This window comes from Canis lupus, chromosome 2 (genome assembly GCF_011100685.1).
Source record: "Canis lupus familiaris isolate Mischka breed German Shepherd chromosome 2, alternate assembly UU_Cfam_GSD_1.0, whole genome shotgun sequence".
Taxonomy (NCBI): domain Eukaryota; kingdom Metazoa; phylum Chordata; class Mammalia; order Carnivora; family Canidae; genus Canis; species Canis lupus.
Window position 1 is genome coordinate 50,014,519 of NC_049223.1, and position 19,873 is coordinate 50,034,391.

Here is a 19,873-nt window from a genome sequence, read left to right on the forward strand (position 1 = left end):
TGAATAAAACAAATGTTACCCTAGATCATGGCCCTATTTGTGTCTCACTAAGGAGAAGCATAAGGATTATATGAAATATATTTATTTTTATAAAGGAATTCAAGAAATTATCAGAATATACTGATACAGGACAAAACATTTTATAATGAGCATTCAAACAATAGCAAGTAGCAAGCTGATTTTCACAATCTGGAAAGTTCATTGCATTTCAGAGTCAAGATCAGCTAAACCTGCTTCAACTTCTTAGCACTTACCCCATCTTACCATTTACAGCATGGAGTGTAATTATCTCTTTATTTGGTGGTGTACATCAATATACTGTGAATTTTTGAAAAACGTCTATCTTGATGATAGTTCGTTTATTCAACAAGTATTTATTGTGTGTGTACTATGTGCCGGTACTTTTTTGATACTTTGGAATCACCAGTTAACAAAATAAAGACCTCTGGAATCCTTTGCAATGTATATGCATATCAAATCCTGGCAATGTAAACTTTAAATATCTTAAAATTTTATTTGTTAATTATATCTCAAGTTGAAAAAAAAAAAGACTTCTGCCTTAATGGACCTATATTCTATTCATATTTGTAAAGTTATTGGCACATAGATTATAGATTTCCCCTTACTGTCATAAGATGTATGCAGCAGCTCTAAACATAATGTCTTCATAGAATTGCATCCAAAGCAGAAGGAAAGGTAGATGCAAAGACCTTTCTCTTTCTGGACCTTTCTTTATGGGAAAGAAAATCTTTCTCAGAATCCCCACCAGACTTCCCTTTGCATATCACTGTCCAAAAGTGGATCTACTGAGAATAAACATGTGACAGGACCAATCATTGGCAAAGTAAAGTGAGATTTCTTAACTATAAGCAACCAGAAGAAAAGTTTCACCACAACAACCAACTCATCTGTACTGTGGGCCATTTGTTTGCCTGCTCTCCTATGACTATGGATGAGCTACTCCTACTCTGAGGCCAACTCCCTCACTTGTGCAGTAGATCTTGCTGCCTCTCACATACTTGTAGACAACACTCCAGCAGTTCTCTTCTTTCTTTCCTGCATCATCAAACTTCCTTCTTTACTGGATCATTTACCATCAGCATGAAAACATGCCATATTTGCTCCACTAAAAAAAAAAATCCTGTCCTCACATCCCCCTCCAGCTACTACACTTTAGCTCTGTCCCTTTCCAGAAAAAAGTCCTTGAAAGAACATACATGCCTGCCATCTCCTATTTCCTCACCTCTCATTCCCTCTTAAATTTACCTGCTGTACTTCCATTCTCACAAGTCAACTGCTTAGACCTCTTCTTAAGTGATTTATTGCCAGCATTGTACACTGTTGATCATTCCCTCCTCTTTGCATCACCTTTTTACTTGGCCTTTGATTTCTTCTTATACTACACTTACTTCTTTACTGGTGTCTTTTAACCTTATGGATTTAAATGTCATCTATATGCTTATAAATTCCAAAGTGTTTAATAGGTTCTTAAACTTAACATGTCCCAAATTGAACTACCCATCTTATCTTCCAACTCTGCTCCTCCTGAAATCTTCCCCATCACAGTTAATCTTTGAGTCACCTTTGACTCCTCTCTTTCTTTTATACTACTCATTCAACCGATGAACAAATCTAGGATTTATAACCTAGCCACTTCTGTTATCACTCTGGTGGGAGCCACAACCATTTGCCACCTAGATTAGTGCAGTTGTCTAATAACTGGTTTCTGTTTCTGCCAGTGGTCTCTGAAAGTCTGTTCTCAATATACTAGCCAGGATGGTCCTTCAAAAATCTAAGTCACATCTTGTCACACTCCTTTTTTTTTTTTTTTAACTCACCAATGGGTTTCTTAAAAGCTAAAGACCCTAGTAACCAAGATCTATAAAGAACTTCTCAAACTCAACACCCAAAAAACAAACAATCCAGTCAAGAAAGGGACACAAGACATGAGCAGACATTTCTCCAAAGAAGACCTAGACACGGCCAATAAGCACATGAAAAAATGCTCCACATCACTTGTCATCAGGGAAAAACAAATCAAAACCACAGTGAGATACCACTGAAAATGGCTAAAATTAATAGGACAGGAAACAAAGGTTGGCGAGGATGTAGAGAAAGGAGAATCCTCTTACACTGTTGGTGGGAGTGCAAGCTGGTGCAGCCGCTCTGGAAAACGATGTGGAGGGTCCTCAAAAAAAGTAAAAATAGAGCTACCCTACGACCCAGCAATTGCATTACTGGGTATTTGCCCCAAAGATACAGATGTGAGACAACAGAGTGCCTGCACCGCAATGTCCATAGCCCCAATGTCCACAATAGCCCAACAGTGGAAGGAGCCACAATGTCATTCAACAGATGAATGGTAAAGAAGCTCTATACAATGGAATATTATTCAGCCATCAGAAAGGATGAATACTCATCATTTGCTTCAACATGGATGGAACTGGAAGGTATGCTGAGTAAAATAAGTTAATCGGAGAAAGACAATTATCATAGTTTGACTGATATGTGGAATATAAAAAATAGCGAAAGGGAGCATAAGAGAAGGGGGAGAAACTGAATGAGGAAGAATTAGAGAAGAAGACAAACCATGAGAGACTCCTCTAACTGTGAGAAACAAACTGAGGGTTGCAGAAGGGGGAAGATGGGGTAACTGATGACAGGTATTAAGGAGGGCATGTGATGAGATGAGCACTGGTGTTGTATTATATGTTGGCAGATTGAATATGAATTTTAAAAATTAAATTAAAAAAAAGTAAAGCCCCTCTGTTTGTCTGCAACAGCCTGCATCATCTATGCCCCACCTCCTTTTTATCTCTGGTTTCATCTCCTTTTACTTCCCTCTCATTCACTCTGTTCTAGGCAGACCAGCCTCTTTGCTCTGAGTACGTTTGGCATGCTCCCTGCCTCAGGGCCATTGCACATGCTGTTACCATCTGGACTGCAAGTCCTCCAGATAATCTACATGACCTATTTCCTTACCTCTCAGGTCTTTTTCTCAGTGAAGCCTCCTCTGACCATGTCTGCCTGGCACTCCCTGAGTTTCCTTTCCTTACTTCAGTGTTCTCTGTTTTATATTATCACCCTCTGATATACTTGTGTGTTTTACTTATTTACTGTTTTCTGTCTTCCCCACTAGATTTTTGTCTGTTTTCTCTAAGAAAACAGCTAGAACAATATTTGGCATGTAGTAGGCATTCAAAAAAATATTTGGAGAAGAATGAGTGAAATCAAAGATGAAAGCTAAACTAAATCGGTCGTGATTTGTCCCCTGATACTGAGCATTTTGTTTCCTAAACCAAATGTGGATTTTGTTAGCAAAAAAAAAAAAAAAAAAAGAAGAAGAAGGTAGAAGGATTATTACTCGGGCAGTCAACTATGTCTTTAACACAAGCCCATACTTGTGAGTAACTTTATACCTTTTTATTTTCTTCCCCTGTCCTCATTTGTCTCTTACAAGAACCCATGAAAAGTAGGACAGGCAGTATTTTGCACAAAAAGAATTGTGGCTCAGATAATTAATTTTTCCCCGAGAGCACCAACCAGCTGTGAGGACCTAAATTGCCTGATAGCACCTGCAGTCCTCTTCCCGGATTAGTAGCCGTGAATAGCGAAGACAACATTGCGTGGAATACTCTATAATCTTCCATGTGAGCCAAGAGAACCTTTCCCTCCATAAAAGTGATTATGAATCTGCCTTCTTTTTTCGGCCTGTCATCTCACAATGAAAAACAAAACCCCAAAGCATTGTATATTTAATATAAGATGTTATTCTTTCCTGTATCTTGGATTAAATTTAGTACTTTTGTAATAGATAAATTAGCTACTTATATAGATAAATTAGCTACTTATATATTATTTACTGCCAGTATGTACTTTTTAACAAAATGGATTACCAGAATATGTTGCTTTACTATCAGATTCCTCCATATTTGGCCCACATTGTTCCCCTCTCCTCTTTACCAAAAATTATCTCCTAGCAACCATTCAAGCCAGAACTACAATCAGAATATTCCAAATGCTAAATAAAATTGTTAATTTTCAACCAGTCAAGTAAGGTAAGCAGGCATGTCTATCATCTATTTTTGTTAGGTGGTAAAGGAAAAGATTCTTGTAAACTTTTTTACCTAAACTTTTTTACCTAGAAGGATTATTTATCCCGAGATATTCATATACAAAGTATACTAATATACTAATATACTAGCTATGTTTATATACATGCACATATACTATAAATATGTACACATTATATAATGCATATAGCGAAATGTCTAAAACTATATTGAATGTGATTTATTCCCTCTGACATTTCAAAATACACTTCTGAATTTTGTGGCTCCTTTTGAGGAATGTCAAGGTTATTATTTATCATTTCATTGTTGATAAACAGATGTTCAGGTTCACAAAACTTGTGGAAAATGGAGTGGTGGACATTCAAGCTCCCCATTCAGTGAAAAAGACACAGTGGCTGCCCTTATGTTCTAACATGAGGTTGGAGAATAGAGCAGAAGCAAGCACTTGGCCTATCTTGGTCTGAGACTTGACAATGAATACGTCTATGCTGAGTTTAAGAAAGCTGTTTATTAATGAAACTAGTATTTCCATTTGTTCTTATTATCTTTTACAGTTATAAAAAGTACTTGTCTCAAGTTTTATTTCATTCCTGCAATCAGACAAGCAATTTCCTTTCTATCTGATTTTTATATGAACATCGTAGGTTGTCTGTGGCTTTTGGTTGCCATGGTGAGAAATCAGGCCTCTCCTAGCTGACTAGGACTTATTATTTCTTGTCTTTACTGTTACTCTCATGCTTAATCTGCTGATGTAAAAGGACCAAGCATAAGCTATATCAACTAGAACTCAGGGTGGTTGCTAGTATGCATATCTATGTGGCCACTTATTATTTCCTTTAGATTTATATTTTTCATCTCATTGTTTGAGCACTTTCTTTCCTACATCAGCCACTTATTTTACTTTCTTTGATCCTTTGTCTTCTAAAAACTAAAAACATTTCTTTTATCGGCAACTTGTGATAGTTCCATTCCAACCATGTTTCTATATATCATCTTACTGCTACTTCCTAAAAAGGAAACATTCCCTCCAGCCAGCAACTGTTCCACCTTGTTCCTCATCAGTAGGGCTGGCACCAATTCAAGTTCTGTCAACACTGTTCCATCAGATAAAGCTGTTGGTAACGTAAAGGATGAGAGAGGGTAGTGTATATGCATACAATTCAGGCTCCAACGACCTAACAGCATTCTTCCTGCTTCCATGTTAGCCTGCATGCCTGTGCCTTGAAGTCTACTCCAGTATTCCTGTACTATGTGCTGATACTGACACCTGTTCATGGATATATCCATGTCTGTCTGATAATAATTTAATCATTTGGAAAAGAACTCATGTTTTCTGGATTTCATTGACAAAATGGCTAATAATTAAGCATACATACACGATCTTTATATAAACATCATTTTTAATAATAAGCTAGAAGCCTAATTATAATATAAGTAATAGGCCTACAATCTGTAGCCATCTGTATTGTTTCACACTAGTTATTAATAGAACTGGATAAACTTCACTTTTAGAAAACCTCACTGTGTCCCAAGGGATAACGTTCATTCTGAACATTACCAGTCAACCATGTTGAATCACATACTGTGATGAGTTTAGTAGTGTCAAATCAGAAGATTTATTCAAAATCTTCGATCTCTGAATTATCTCCAGTTAGTACAATCCTTGCCAGTTCTGCTAAGGGCACAGAGTTTCCAGGCAGTTGCACCATCTGTATTACTTGCTTCATTTTTATCTTGCTGCTTTTTTTTTTTTTTTTAGATTTTATTTATTTATTCATGAGAGACACAGAGAGAGGGAGAGAGAGGCAGAGACACAGGCAGAGGGAGAAGCAGGCTCCATGCAGGGAGCCCAACGTGGGACTCGATCCCAAGTCTCCAGGATCACACGCTGGTCTGAAGGCGGTGCTAAGCCACACTGAGCCACCCAGGCTGCCCCCACCTTGCTGCTTTTTTGTGAGTCTCTCAGAATCCCTCTACCTGTTCGTCTAGACTACAGGTTAGAGGGTAGAGCAGGGCTTTCCAAATTGTAGCCAGTAATTACTGTGGGTCATTAAACTCAGAGGCATATCTTAATCAGCATTTTTTATTTAAGGAAATGGCATAGACAAGAAAACATAAGAATGTATCACATGTAGTAAGAGTAAGTAAGTATTCTTTTATGAAATTTTGAAATTTTTTTCTTTACATTATGTTGAACAATATAAAATTGTCATTTTTGTAAGTAAACAAAACATAATGTTAGTATTTTCATATGGCTTAACCTTATATACAATTTCATATGTTAGCTATATACCAAAATATGTGTGTAGTTAATATGAAAAAAAAATTCCTGTGATCCGTCACAGTACAAAGAATTAAAAAACCACTGAGTTTGAATAAATGTCTAATAGCACTGTGCCAAATAAGCCTCCCAAAACCCACAGAATATTTTTCCCTGCTTCTAACTTAGCTGGCCTCTCTTATGTAGAATAAGACTAATTCATGGGAAGCAGATACTTTATATTTAATAATGAAACTGTATTAATAGTCAATTAAACAGCATTCATAATTAATAGTATATCAAGTGCTTTCTTGAATTTTGGTGTGCAGATGAACTATATAAGATTTAGAGACATTCAGAACAGTGAGAACTGCTCTAGTTAAGGAAGGCTTCACTGAGGGAAGTGAAATGAAAAAAATTAGTCTGACCAGAGGAAAGGGCACTCTCCTGTAACATCTTAATATCTATACCAAGAGTTCAAAAATTTATAGAACCTTGATTCTATAGAAGAAATAATCTATAGTTCAAAAAGCATGAGTAGTAGTACCCAGGTTTGATGAAATAGGATCAGGAAACAGTTTCAACTTGACAATCACTAACTTTAATGTGGTAAAGGACTTTCTGATTAGGAAGACTTATCTGACCTTTATAGCTTATAGTACCTTACAAGAGAGCTGTAATCTTATTTAGTTGATGTTTTTTAGTTTTTCTTTTAGATATAATTTTTCTTCTTTTTTGTTTTTTTTTTTCTTTTAAAAACCTGTAGAAAGTATAACCTCAGGGAAATAAATAAGTTTATTTATTTATTCACTTAGAAATTTATGTATTTACTTAGGAAATAAAAAAAATCTTAGGATTTTTCTAAAATGGAGGCACCTGAGTGGGTCAGTCTGTTCAACATCCAACTCTTGGTTTCAGCTAAAGTCACGATCTCAGGGTTGTAAGATCAAGCCCTGTGTCAGGCTGCACTGAGAGGGTAGTCTGCTTGAGCAATCTCTCTCTCCTTCTCCCTCTTCCCCTTTCCCCTAGCTCTCTCTCTCTCTCTCTCTCTCTCTCCCTTTCTCTCTCTCTCTCTCTCGAATAAATAAATAAATCTTAAAAAAAAAATTCCCAAAATAAATGTGAAATCCAGGACCTCAGGGAGAATTATTTTGGATACTTTTATTGTCTAGATACCTAAATATATTTTTAGAGAAAAACATCATTCATCACATGTCAATGAGGGGTTAGTGTTTGCATATTTTCTTGAGTGAACAGAATTAGATTTTTTTTAAAAGATTTTATTTATCCATGAGAGAGAGAATGGGAGAGAGAGAGAGAGAGAGAGAGGCAGACACAGGCAGAGGGAGACATGGGACTCAATCCAGGGTCTCCAGGACCATGCCCTGGGCCAAAGGCAGCGCTAAACTGCTGGGCCTCTGGGGCTGCCCCAGATTTAGATTTAGATCTGAAAAGACTACAGTATCCTCAAAACAAATCTGTTCTCTGTACATTTTTCTTAAAAACTCCATCCCTTTCTTACAGATTTCTAGTCTGTGCCTTATGTCCTACTGTGACCTTTTTAGCCACAATTTTTCTGTTGGACTATTTTAACAACCTGCTAACAGGCTGCCAACAGATCTCTGTTGCTAATCTCAGATCCTGCCAGTGCATTCTGTGTGTGGCTTTTCTTAAACACAAACTTGATCATGTGTCAATCCCCTTCATAAAATTCTTTAATGGCATCTCATTTCCTACAGGATGAAATCCTTTGTGTGCCATGCAATGCCCTATGTTCCTAAACTTTGCCTGCCACGCCAGTCTCATCTCTCATTATGGATCCTAAGCTCTATTACTATGCTACATACCAACCTATTTCCCACCTGAGCCCTTGTTGCCACAACTTCCTCTTCCTAGAATGCCTCTTGTATGCAATGAAAATTTCCTCAGTATTCAAATAGCTTTAAAGGCCATTTCTCTGAAATGCCTTTTCTGATCTCCTTCATCACTAGACCAGTGGTTCCCAAGCTTTTCTATACATTAGAATCACCTGAAAAAAGAAAAAAAAAAAAAAGAATCACCTGGAAATACCAAAGCTCAGGGAGTGAAACCCACATGTCAGTACTTTTTGAAACTCTCCAGGTATCTGGTCAGGATGGTTTAAATATTCATCTGTATCTTCCTGGACTTTTTTTTTTTTTTTTTTTACTTTTGCTTTTAATTCCTTAAGCCACTTGGAAATTATTTTAGTCCATGATATGGGGTGAACATATATGGTTTGTAATTTAGCAGGTGAAAGAGACAAACTACCAGTATTGATACAACGTGGGACATATTCTGATGAAGGTTTGAGGGAGCAAAAGAAAGGAAGTTAAATCTAGATGGCAACATATCTTTCTAGACACACAAACCCAAGTAGAATCATCAGTTATTTAGACCATTGGTCTTCAAAAATGTTTTATTACACCTGCAGAATAAAGTTTTTAATTTTATTTTTAACAGTTTTATTGAGATATAGTTCACATACCATCCAATTCACCCATTTAAGTGTGCAATTCAATGACTTTTAGTATATTCATAGATACCTTCAACTATCACCACAATTTAGAACATTTTCATTATCCCAGAAGGAAACCCTGTACCCTTTACCATCTCCTGCTACAGATTCAGCCTTCCCTTCCTCCCCTAGCCCTCTGTAACCTCTAATCTGCTTTATATCACTATAGAGTTCTCTGTTATAGATGTTTCATATGAATGTGATTGGCTTCTTTCACTTAGCATATTTTCAAGGTTCATCTGTGTTGTAGGATGTATCAAATACTTCATTCCCCATTATAGCTAAATGATATTCCCTTCTATGGCTATACCACATATTGTTTATCTGTCAACTGATGGACATTTGGGTTGTAAAATACATTGTGAATATTTCCAAAACATGTATTTTTATATGTATTTGTGACTCATATGTCAGTATAACCAAAGACATAGGTTATATACTATATATAACATACAACAAAAAAACAATAGTTTAAATATTAATAACATTTTTAGGGTGCCTGGCTCATTAGTAGATCATGATGTTGATCTCAGGGTCATAAGTTCAAGCCCACACTGGGCACAGAGCTTACTTTAAAAATAAATAAATATAAAGGATTCTAATATTTTCTTCTCACCTCTCAAGTGAGTCCTTTTGTACACTAGAAACCTCTCAACTTTTATAAATTTTTGAAGCTACTGGTTCAGGTGTGTAAGTTAGTTGAAAGTGTTGCCGATGGAGGATACAGTGCATGCAAATGCATGGAGATAAAAGAAAGCATGGCGCCTTTTCTTATCTTGCAAGTTGTGTGTGTGAAACAGAGTGGAAAGGATATGGCATTTTTTATGCAGTCATTTTTACCCTCTCACTTACTATAATAATTTAGGTATCTAATTACAGAACATCTATTTACTCTTCCAATACCTAAGAAAGATAATAAAAGTTTTATTATACTATGTAAATCCATATTTTTATTGTTACTATTTGGCAGTGTACACAAGACACTTTATACTTTCTCTCTAGAAGCAACCTTACAGTCTGGTCCCCTTTCAAATAATCCCAACCAAGAATTAGCATCAGTATCCTTTTTTTACCACTTTTGTCTGATTTATCTCTGAACATCTTATTTTCAGTATTATCTGTGACATAAGGAGAGTGAGTCTGCCATAGAAAAACGACAACAAAAATAAGTCCTTTGTACTTTGCCTTCCACAAAACCCATAGAGAAGTCCCTTACACTACTCTACACTGTGATGAGTTGCCATATGATGCATATATAGAAGAATTGTTTATTCTTACTGATTTGATTGTAATTAAAGACACAATAATTGCAGTATTTACTACAGCCAAAGACTGCTGGTATCTTGTGAAGATGCTAGGCGGACTATTGGGATAGAATCCAGGCAACTCAGTTTCTCAGAAATACTTCTCAAGGTTGGCTTGCTTATTTTTCTATTATCCATACTTGTACTGCCTGAGATATTTTAACAGTATGTAGCATACTAATTAATTTACTACATTAAATGCCTTAAACAGTAATTAATAATGAATTTACCATCTAAGACAATAGAGACAAAGCATTTGGGAGGCAACTCAAGCCTTCACTCCAGTGAGTGACAAAGCTGAGAACAGAATGTGAGGTTGCTAACTCAAAATATTGAACCCAGTCCATTCAGTGTGTTGGCTTTGTTTTGTGACTAAGCCAAAGGTTTTCTTTAAAAAATTAATCAGTGAGAATGTGTCTGTAATTGTGTTCTAATCCAAAATAAGAGGGTGAGAAATTTTTCACTTCACCAAGAAAAAAATGTAAGATTACTTTAGTAACGATTTCAGCTTATGAAATTAATCAAACAAAGCCAAATAATCCTTCTTTATTAAAAGAGTTAATTAATGCCATTTCAAAGCTCAGGCACCTTAAAAGATTTTTTTTTCTTTCTGCAGCACATATGTTTTTGTAATATAGAGTTCAGAGACTTTAACTTTAGTTGATGTATCATCTTAATGAGTATTATATTTCTATTGTTTCCGGATCATTTTTTGGCTGCAAGTACCACAAAAGAAATGTTAAGAACCATTAAGCTTAAGGTGGCACCTAATAACTGCAGCTTTTCAAGGAAGGCCAGTTATTTAGACCCCTCTGCTTTGTCCCTTCCTTCTCCCCACTTTCTTTCAATTACTTTCTCTAGGAATTCATTTTCTTCTGAAAAATCATCTTTTAAAAAAAATCTTAATTCTTTTAAATAATATCTGTCAAGTGTCTGAAAACTTAGAAGCATTATTTGAATCTCTAGACATAAAATGAAGAATAAAACAGAAAAGTTCCTGCCCTTTAGGAACTCACATTCTTGGGGCTAGCTTTGGTACCCATGTCAGTCAAAGCTCACTGGCATTCACTCATTACATGCCTTTCCAAATTTCAGCTTTTTTCAAAAGATATGTCTTTCCAGTAGCAACTCATTCCACGTTATATTTAAATGAGTTATCATGCATAAAGCACTTAGAATACTCACTGGCACATGGAAAGCACTATTTGTACAAGTGTCCTACAGGCAGAGGATAAGAATAGCAGAGCATTTTCCATCCTACTGTATGCCAGCAGATAGTGCTTATTCTTTTTTTTTTCCAGATTTTTTTTTTTTGAGTAATCTTTACACCCAACGTGGGGCTCAAACTCAACCCTGAGATCAAGAGTCAAATGCTCCATTGACTGAACCAGCCAGATAGTGCTTACTTTTAAGCAAATTCAGATTTATAGGTAAGCCTCATCATAAGAATGCTACATTTGAACATCCAAATTTATGGAAATATAAATTAAGTTTTGATAATTTGCTTCACAAATGAATTTCCCACACTTCTTCCAGTTATGAATTTTATTGGTGCTTTGAAAATATGATTTAATATACAGAAATATTTTTTTCCCAACAAACATGTTAATAAAGCGAAAAATATTATATCTACTCCTTGCCTCTTCAAATGAGATTTAATCTTTTGAAGGGAGCCATGCTAGAAAGTAGCTTATAATATAGGGTGCCCTGGATTCAATGCCAAATAATAAAACCTCATATTTATATAATATGAAGTTTACAAAGTCTCATCAAATGCCCTTTCACATTTAGTTCTGTAACAGTCTGAGAAGTAGATTAAGCAAGTTCTATAATTTCCATTTTGCAAATGAAGAAACCAAAGCAATAAAGACATTTAGAACTCAGCCTAACTGAATCAGATTTGAGAAGTCAGAACTTCTGTCCAATAGTCTCCACTATAAAATTGCAAAGCATTGTTTCCTTAAGAAAATTAAAAAACAAATTAATAATAAATAAAATAAGATAAGCCACAGCAAAATGACCTATTAGCTGGAAGCCAGAATCAGCAGACTGAGATCTGGCCTACAGCTCACAGCATTATCAGTAAAACTAAGCAAGGTGACTCCCATCCAACTCAGACTCCAATCCCAGTTTCCAGAAAGCACATCTGAACACAGGTCGACTTCAGATGAAGCAAAACTTGATAATCTCTGTACTATCCTCACCTCATCTCAAAATACAGCTTGTTAGAGATATTTAAGATAGAAATTGAGGAAGAAGGGTGAAATCTGAATCGGACTAAATGAACCTATGGTAGAGAATACAGTCTAGGCAGGTTAAAAAATTCTGAAACAACTGGGTATGGTGCTTTCAAGTAATTGCACATACTTTCACATTAAAGGTAGAATATTCTGATAGGTTTGGGAAAATAATTTTACCAAGATACTTTTTAAAGTTCTTTCCTAAACTGATTAGGGGAAAATCTCAACAAGATTTTGTGAGCCAGTCTTTCTCTGTCTCTCTATTACTTACTGGCCTTTGTCCTCTTGTTCACTGAATTACTGCAGAAGGCACTGTTTTCATTAAGAGAAGTGTGGGCATCAGGAAACTTGGAACTTTAGTGTCCGTTCTATCAACTAACTCAAACTAGTATCACATAAAGAAAATATTATTTTATTTTATTTTATTTTATTTAGAAATGAGTTCAGGGGATCCCTGGGTGGCTCAGCGGTTTAGCGCCTGCCTTTGGCCCAGGGCACGATCCTGGAGTCCCGGGATCGAGTCCCACATTGGGCTCCCGCCATGGAGCCTGCTTCTCCCTCTCCCTGTGTCTCTGCCTCTCTCTCTCTTTCTCTCTCTCTCTCTCTCTCTCTCTCTCTGTCTATCATAAATGAATAAATAAATCTTTTTTTAAAAAAACGACAAAAATACTTTAAAAAAAAAAAAAGAAAGAAATGAGTTCAAACAACATACCAGTCCAGGGTGGTTCAACACAGTTCATTTAGTTTTACAAAAGGCTTGCAAATACTTATAAATTATTTCCTTGCAGTGTAGACCTATAAGACATGTCTTGTGGCTACTTGTTACTCAACAAAATAAAGTTCCAGTTCACTAATCCAGCCCTTAGGTAATTGCATGCATAATCAGATTTTTCTGATTTTCCTTACTCCCCATCTTATTTCACCCATTCTTCACTTTCACAGAACATTTTTTGTCTTCCTCATGGCATCCTGCACTATATTGCCTCCCTGCTTGGTTATGATGTCTTTTCTACCAGCTTTGGCTAGATCTTCCTTCTCTAACAACGCCCAGTTTTGCTGCCACTTCCTCCTCCCAACTTTTCCTGTCTCCTCTGCAGGGATTTCCTAAGTACTTTATCAGGACCTCTCATGTCGTTGGTACCACTGCACAGTTAAAAGAATATATGTATCTTATCCATTTTCCAGCCTATAAGCTCCTTCACATCAAGAACCATCTATGTTTCACTCACTCCCATATACACTAGTGCCCCCCCGCCCTTTCCCCATAACTGCTTGCAGTGTAACAGAATAAAAACAGCATGGCCTTTGAAGTCTGACAGCCCTGATTTCAAATCCTTTCTCCATCATTTATTAGCTATATAACCTTGGGCAAGATACTTAACCTCTCTAAACCTCTGTTTCCTCTTGCACAAAATAGAGACGATAATATCCATTCTGTTGTTACAGAATTAAGTGAGAAAGCAGGCACAGAGTTCTTAGTATTATATCTCAGACGTGCTAGGTCCTAAAAGCAGTGATAGTACTAGTAGTAATGGTCTTATATTTTAGTCACTTTATTGCTTCAATGCCTCAGTCACACACGGGATAAAAAGAAACCCGTGCATACCACACATGCAAGTATTTAAGGACTATTTTTGAATTGGTCTGTAAACTCTTATAACTACTTGAAGAAAAGTATCTCATGAATTTACTACAAAACACTGGAACTCTCCTTTAAGTGCTATTATAAATGCAGATACTCTGAAGTGTTTAATTTGCCAGGGTAATCATAGCCTTAGGCAGTGTTAGGTAGCAATTCTTTCTTCAGTATCCTCCCTGATTGGTTTCATGAAATCTTTTTATCTTGAGGAATTTTGTATTTTTTTTCTTATTGCTACAACACAGAATATAAAATTTGTAGTTTCCACATCCAGAATGGCAGGTCAACGTAGGGATGTTGTCAAAATGGCCATCAAACTGCAAGAATTGTGGCTCATGCCATCTGGAGAAGTGCAAAGTCTGCTCTGTTGAGAGACCTGGGGGCAACATCAATCAATCTTTGCTCTAGTCCTGGGGTCTAAGTGAGGAAGAATGAAGTAAATTTGAAAAGAAACAACAGACTAGAGCTGACAGGTGGAAAGTTGGAGCCCCAGAAGAGAAGCTATTCGTGTCCCTCAGTAATTCTCAGTAATCATTTTTGTATTGTAATTGTTTTTTGTGATCATTAAGAAAATGGAGAAACATCTGATAAAAAGCTTTTGAGATAGAATTATATAATAAACTGTAACTTAAAACAATTTAAGTTTAAAGTAATTTTAAAGCAATTTCATGTTTAGGCTTCAGAACCTGTCTTTACTGATATAAGTTCTCTTCATCTCTTAATTTATTAGATAAGTTCATTTAATTCATTTGAATTGATTTCTGGTATAATACTTTGTAGTACCTAATCTATGTGTTGTTATATTAGTTATTACCAACATGACTGCTGTTTGAATAGTAAACTCAACAAAGCAATATGCTTGAGAAAGTAAAAGGTGAAATTTTGTATTTGGGTAGGACCAGGGTATTAACAGAAATTTTTGGTGTTGTTGTTGTTGTCTTAAAATTTTATATATTTATTAGAGAGAGAGCAAAAGCCCAAGCACAATGGGGCTCAATCCCAGGACCCTGGGATCATGACCTGAGCCAAAAGCAGACGCTTGGCTGACTGAACCACCCAGGTGCCCCAAGACAAGTTTTTAAAAATCTTAAGGGAAAATAACAAAAATTAAAATTATGAAAATTCCTAGAGAATTAAATCTATATTGGAAGTCCTGCCATTTTATAAATAGTCACAGCATACTTTAAATGTATATAATTTCAAAGTGATTATTAGACTATAATGAAATACATCTGTAGTGATTACACATTCCAAAGAGAAAGTACACATAGTAGTATATAGAGAAAGGAAATAACATTGAGATGTCATAAGATCTGGTTTCTGATATTCCAAGCCTAGCACAATCATTTGACCTCTTTGAACCTCCGTTTTTCCGCCTGTAAAGGAGCGGGTTCTTGCTGTCTAAGAACTTCTTAGTTCTTTATTTTCTGTTGTAATTGTGGACATGTTCCTTTTATAGTGAATTTAAAAATTAAGATTAAGGGGCACCTGAATGGCTCAGTTGGTTAAGCATCTGCCTTCAGCTCAGGTCATGATCCCAGGATCCTGGGATGGAACCCTGCATCAGGCTCCCTGTTCAATGGAGAGCCTGCTTCTCCCTCTCCTCCCTGCTCGTGCTCTCTCTCACCCTCTCTTGCACGCTCTCTCTCTTTCTCAAATAAGTAAATAAATCTTCAAAAAAAATTAAGTAGCCAGTAGGTTGTAAATATACAGAATCCCTAGATATGAACTCTCATTCACTCACAGGTTACCCCTGTTAGAGATGTTTAATGGAAAATACAACTGAAAATCAGTATTTTTTTGCAGAGGTAAAAGAACTAAAATCTAGTAAGGCCAAAATCCAAAATGTTGTAGCTAAGATGCAAGCCCAAATGGAGACCATATAAATAAGGATGGACAAAGCAGAGAAGCCAATGGAAAATAATGAAACTGATAAAGAAGAGGAGAAGAAAAGTAATGAATCATGAAGGTAGACTTAGGAAACTCAATTGACTTATTAAAACTCAGTAACATTTATATCATAGGAATCCCAGAAGATAAGGAGAGAGGAAAAGGCAGAAGGTTTATTTGAACAAATTATAGCTGACAACTTCCCTAATGTAGGGAAGGACTCAGACATCAAAATCTAAGAAGCATAAAGAACTCCCATTAAATTCAACAAAAGCTGACCATCACCAAAGCATATCATAGTCAAATTTACAAAATACACAGTGAAAATCAGTATTTTTGTGTTTATGTTCCAAAATAGGATACAGTCTAAAAGTCTGGATTAATTTAACTGTATTATAACTTGTTACCTTCACATTTCTCAAATCAGCTAACAGAAAAACACAGGAAAATATTCTTACTTTATTTTGAGGATTACTTTAAGTGTAAAATAACATGAAGCAATGAAGCTAGGATGAAAATGGAAAGAAAAAGAAAATGTAGACTGAATTGCATTTAATCACTGTTCAGCGTTAAAGTATATGTCAGTGTTCAGTGTTCAATTCAGGTAGCCCCTGAATTATTTAACAACTTCTGACATATCTTCACGGAACTCTGGAACTATAGGCTTATTCTGACCACCAGATGGAGCCAGTATTGTTCAATTTGTAACAAAAAATATGCTGAAAATAAAGTGATTAAATAAAATGAATAAATCATAGATTTCTTATTTTAGTTCACAGAACAGAAAGAAATTAAACTTTCAGCCTAGTCTTCCCCTAAGCTTCTGTGTAGACTTTGTAAATGTGCATTTAGACACCTCTAGTAAATAATTTCTTTATTGTGAATAATTTTCATTTTGGCAGTTTCATTGGATAAAGAGACCAGGTTTCTAGTGATTCACTTTTTAAAGACGTCATTTAAGCAACTTGCAATTATCTTTAAAACAAACTTAGTACAAATTTCACCTCTTGTCATTCAGTAAACACTATGGATTATAATTACAAGAAATGATAATAAAAAGTATATTATACATAAGCTCTCATCTTAATGTCAAAGAATATATTCTCATTATTGTCATTTCCATAATGGATTTTCCTAATAAAACAAACAAAACAATAGGCATTCTGACTAGGGGAAAGATACATAGTATATCCCCAGTAGCTCCTCAAGGAGATGGTAAAACCTCAATGAATGGGTATAACTCTTACAGAGATTCTACCCAAAAAGTTTAGTGTTCAGGTAATCAGAGGAAACTGCCTTAAAGTTGACTTCTGTTCCTCTTACCTCTATTTAATATGTGTCAGAAATTATTTATCTATAACTCAATTAAACAACTATCTATTGTAAAAGTATTTGTATGCTAAGGGCCCTAAGCCCATACAAGTCCCTCAGGGAGTCTCTCCATCCAGCAAGAGCAATAAGGTAACTAAACACTGTTGTAATTAAAGATCTAAAAATGATCAAATTGTTCATCTGTCCATTCAGCTACTATTTATTGAGCATATACTATATGCAAGGCATATGCTAAGCCACAAACAGGGCATAATCCCTGCCGTATGTGTTTGTAGCCTAGGGGGCAAATACAGACAAGTAGTTAAAACAGTCTACTAAGCCACAAACAGGGCATAATCCCTGCCGTATGTGTTTGTAGCCTAGGGGGCAAATACAGACAAGTAGTTAAAACAGTCTAAAGGTTCAAATGAGGGGGGGACATATGACTAATTAAGGATTATCAGAAAAAAGTTATAAAGGAGTCTTCCTAGGTGGAAATTATTTACATAAATCCACTGTTTGGCAGACTGTATTTCCCATTTATTATGGTCTTGGAGGAATTTAGAGCCTTTTTTTGGCAGGATTTTATTTCATCAGACACATCCAACTGGTTACCTGATGCCTTTTTATGTCAAATTGGAATATTTTCTAAGTTTTCTTGTGTGTCAAACATGAAGAAGTAACCAAGCTGGTTAAGAATTTGTCATTTAGAGTCAGACTACATGGGTCTATATTCTCATGTTCATAGTCCCTTAATAATAAGTTATGTAACCTCTTACTACTGTAGTTTCCGTATCAGCAAAATAGGGCTAATACTGTGCCTTCCCCCATAGGTTTGATTATCAGGATTAATCAAGTAACTCAGGTACTGGTATCTGGAATATAATAAGTACTTAAAGTATTAGTTATCATGGTTATCTACTTTCAAGTCTGGTACATTCCTAGAATTAAGAACTGGTATATACAAAATTTGATTTAAAAAGAAGATACATAGTTTAGCTTCCAAAAAGTATGATAAGAAACAACTAGACTGGGGTGGGTGCCTGGGTGACTTAGCCAGTTGGGCATCTGCCTTTGGCTCAGGTTGTGATCCCAGGGTCCTGGGATTGCGTCCCATGTCCAGCTCCCTGCTCAGCAGGGAACCTGCTTCTCTCTCTCCCCCTTTGCCCCTACTTATGCTTGCTGTCTCTCTAATAAATAAAATCTAAAAAAAAAAAGAAAAAAGATACAACTAGGTATCAGCAGCATTGATATTTTTTATATCCATTGAAGTCTGTCCCTTTTGTTTTCAAATGCTGTTTACTATTAGCAGTAATATGTTTATTTGGATAAAAGTTTTTGTTTATTACAGGAATTTTTCAAAAATTTCCTTGAAATACTGGGTATATTCAAAATAATTTATAAGTAGCCCTAACAGTTTCTGATACATAATGATTATTTGATAAGCATTTTTAGAAAAAAGAAATGAATGTAACAGCTACTTAGAGCTGTTAAGCTCCCTGAACTCTGGTCCTGAGACAGTGGAGGGAATAAGCCCTTTATCTAAAAGATGAGATTTGTAGTTGGATACCATTGGTTCATGAGCTAAGTAACCACAGTTGAGTAGTCATCATCCCTTCATGTTTAGAACAAAAACGTTTTGAGATAAAGAATTTAAGTGAAGCAAGGGTTAAGTTTCCAACTAGCTCTTAGAGGAGGGGTTAAAGGCATTCTTTATAACATGCAGGGACAGAAGTACAGTACTTAATTTAGATTGTCACCTAAACTAAGAGTCAGAACACTAGTTTTAGCCCAGGCAGAGCTGGAGATCCCCCTGGGAGACTGGCTGAGTAACTTGACTTACCTAAACACTCACTTATAAACTGAGAAGGTAGATTAGATTAGAAGATCCTCAAAGTAACTTCTAACTCTGGTGCTCTCATGGACTGATACTCCAGTAGTAAACTGATTATAGTGATGTTGACCATTCTTTTCCTTAGACCTTTTCACATATATTACCTAGTTTTATCTCCAAAATAGCTAAGATACTTTATTCTAACAGTATAACACAGGTAAGCTTTAGGCCCTCTAAGGAATCAGCAATTTGATATTTAAAGTCAAAGCCTTGATTTCTTAACTCTTTTCACCTATCTTAGATTAATTTCACCCTGTAGATTACATTATAGAATGAAAAGCTGGTATCATTTATGTTTTAAATGTCTTTCATAGCATTTGTCAGAATGCCCACCATATGAGAGACACTAGGTAAAAATCTTATTTTCTGATTAAAGCTTTAATTGAAGCCAGTAGGGCACAGGTGTGGGCCTTTTGTACCATACAGACCTAGGCTTAAATCGCAGCTTTATCATATTCTAATTTCTGTTTCCTCTTTTGGTATATGGATCCTTCATAGATAATCAAAGCACTTTAGCATGGTGCCAACATATAGGCTTTAGTGAATGTTCTTTTTTTCCCACCATACTTCATTCCTATTCATTTAGCATGCTTTGTAGGAATTTCAGTTAATGACAGTCATCAGACTACATCATTATTTATGAATTATCATCCACTATATATTGAGATTTATAATAAAAGTAAAAGAACAGCCTGTACTTAGAGAAACTAAATTTTTCAAACTCCT

General features: G+C 35.7%; 1 protein-coding gene across 1 annotated transcript in view; it reads left to right on the forward strand.

Moving 5' to 3' along the window:
• The window catches only part of CWC27 (CWC27 spliceosome associated cyclophilin), a 192,454-nt gene that overhangs the window by 131,290 nt on the left and 41,291 nt on the right, over positions 1 to 19,873 (forward strand). The window lies entirely within an intron of this gene.